Source organism: Mandrillus leucophaeus, unplaced genomic scaffold, assembly GCF_000951045.1.
Source record: "Mandrillus leucophaeus isolate KB7577 unplaced genomic scaffold, Mleu.le_1.0 Scaffold28, whole genome shotgun sequence".
NCBI classification, from domain to species: domain Eukaryota; kingdom Metazoa; phylum Chordata; class Mammalia; order Primates; family Cercopithecidae; genus Mandrillus; species Mandrillus leucophaeus.
The window spans coordinates 1449110-1452226 of NW_012102920.1; positions in this window are offsets into that span (position 1 = coordinate 1449110).

A 3117-nucleotide genomic window follows, 5' to 3' on the forward strand; every position below is an offset into this window, starting at 1 on the left:
GCGCACAGAAACACCCAGGAAGGGTTGGGGGACCAGGGGCTGATGCCATCCTCCAGGTCCCTCTCCCTGTGGGTTTCACAGTAATACTCTGTCCACTCTGTCCATGGCTTCTGGACTTGTCTCTTATACACATCTAGATGTGTATAAGAGACAGGCCCCCGCCCTCGCCCCTCTGAGACCCAGGGTGGCCGCGCCCGCTCCTCCCTAAGCTCCAGGCCCCGCTGAGGCGCTGGGATTCGCCGAGATTCGCAGCAAGCGGGTCGTCCAGCCGCAGGGCAGGAGGCTGCTGACCCTCCTCTTCTGGCGTGCAGCCTCTGGAAAGCAGTGCGCAGGCCGTGCCCCAGGGCAGCCCCTTGTCTGATCACCTCCAGCCCAGGGCTCACTGGGGCACTCTCCTGCAGGTGTTCTGCTGGTCGAGGAACTTTCCACTCTTAACCTCCTTGAACTCAACCTCCAACTTCTGGGAGGAGCTCAGCCGGCACCCCTCAGGCTGCCAGGAGGAGGGGCACCTGCAGTCCCCCCTAACAAAAGCACTGCTCCGGACTGAAGACCTTGGGCATAGGCAGGGCCTCAAGGAATTGCCCAGCACACACCCAGGCTGGTGTCTGCTTCGTGCCTGCCGAGGGACTGAGTTCCTGCCAGCCTCTGCACAGCCTGGCCAGGGAGGTGCCAACAGGACTCCTCCAAAGCCACAGACCAGACTGTTGGAGACCACTGCCCCGCCCCCACCGGCACAACAAAAGTGGGGGTGGGGCAGAAGAAAACAAGGGGTCAAGGGCACCCCACAGGGCACCACAAACTCAGTCTTAGCGAGACACTCAAACCCAGGAAGCAGAGGGGTGGCCGCTGACACAGGCTAAATTCCTCTGAGGTGCCCTCAGGCAGGGCTGCCGCGCGTGCACTTTGAAGTGTGTAGTTTACATGCATCTCAGCTGCCCTTTAATCTGTGTAAAATCAAGGGTCTTGTCCTGTGACAGTCTCCCCCAGATCAGCTCCAGGGAGACGATCTATCACTGATTTCCATCCATCACTTTCCATCTCACCCTTGGGCTGTCTCCTTCGACAGAAGAAATTCTAGGATTTCAGATGTCCAGTCTGTGAACAGAAAGAAGGGTCCATTCTGCACCCACCGCCTCTACCACAACTCCCATTGGTAGAGCTGGTTCACATTTCAAAAGAATCACCATTTTTTCAAATGTCAGATTTCTTTATTAAAATGTGTACATCATAGTTTACTTAAATACAAAATGTTCACTTTCCTTGCAGGTAAGAAATTTCACTGACATTTCCATGTCGATTTGCTTCTTTTTAATAAAAATCCTTCCATTGAAAATAAATAAGCATTTAAATTACTGAACTATTATATTCATTAGTCTCAATACCTCTTAAAATACTTAAAACTTTAGAAAATAGACTCTAAACATTGCCTAAAGGCGGCATCCAGCTCTGAGCAGGCCACACGAGGTGTGTTTGGGCATGGCATTACAACCCGAAGTCACCTCCACGATGGCCCAGCCCCACCACTGACGCTCTGCTGAAAATCCTGCCCCTCAGCAGGACGCAAGCTTGTCCCCCAAATAGTGGTGACCTCGAACTGCAATATGAGGAGGAAAGCAGCCAACACTGCCCTCCGCAAGGGTTTCTGGAAAGGCGGAAGCTGGAGACGAGACGGTAAACCACACCACCATCCCAGGTCACCCCAGGCCACCCCAGCTGAATATATTCAACACTAGCCAAGAGGCAAAAGTTTAGTTTAAAGGGTTCAAAGGCAAATACACTGAAACCCATGTGTAAACCTGCCTGGTTTTCAAACTGAAAGAGAAACACTCTGGTTTCTTCAATAACCCAGGCCTGCACTGGATGAAGCAACGAAGGCAAGGTCACGGCTGCTAAAGCACAGAGGGGTTAAAAAGTGTGAAACCATAAGCAACTCTCGAGTGAGAGACGTGAAGCAGGAGGCCGAGGCACCAGACACCTCTCCCACCAGCTGCAGGGCCCTGGGCAGCGTTCTCAGCCCAGCCATTCTGTGACAGTTGTTTAAGGAATCAGCTGTTGACTTTTTTTCTTAAGTGGCAACAATCACATCAATATTACAGGGGTCTTACGAATACATCCATGTGATCAACTCGTTAGTAAACACAGGAGTACACAACATAAAGTAGGCAAAGCGGAAAAAATACAATTGTCAAAGTCTCTCTCTCTCACACACACACACAAATACATGAGAGTCTATTTTAGCCAAATCACACACACACACACACACACACAAAAATACATGAGAGTCTATTTTAGCCAAATCAAATTTTGCCTGTGAGACACACCAACAGCCACAAAGAATCTCAATATAAATGTTCCCAGAAATAGTGTATTTGTTTGTTTTAATCTTCAGAGGCAACTGACCACTAAATGTTTTGGGTTTAAAAACAATGTTTAAAATTATGAAATGGTAAAAGAAATCACAACCAAAGCCTGGGAGATCAGTGCCTGTGTGGAGACACTTCCCAAAACAGCTTCAGGCAAAGCAGCCTGGTGCAGGCCCCTGCCACCTCTGCCCCTCCACGGGCCGAGTGAGACGCTTGAGTGTGTGGCAGACGCCTCTGGTGCTGGGTGACGAGCAGACAACACAAGGGGCTTTAGAAGTCTCCCTGGGGCCTGTGCTCCCAAGGGCAGACCGCTCTCCTCCCCACCCCCCAACAGAGGGGCCTCTGCTCAGAGCACTGCCCACTGATCCCAGAGCTGCCCTCCAGGGACCAGTGGCCAAATGGCCCCCATTTACCTCCCTCTCTCGTCACCAGATAGACAAAGGCGCTGCCTCTGAGGATTAAGTGAGCCGCCATCCTTCCAACCCCCAAGTCCACTGCCCGAGGCCTCTGGGGGTTCTTTTCTGAAATGCAGCACAGCCACAGAATTCCGTGGCTCCTCCCCTGTTGAATTCCCCACATCTGGCGTGGAACACCGAGAGCCCTCAGGAACCTGCCCTAGGGAAGCAGCCACAAGCACAGGATAGTCCCTGGAACTCTGCTCTGTCCCCGCCTGGCCAAAGGAAAACACTTGGCAGCCTGGAGCAGGGGGCAGGAGGCACAGGGGAAGCAGGGGGCACAGGGGGCACGGGGGAAG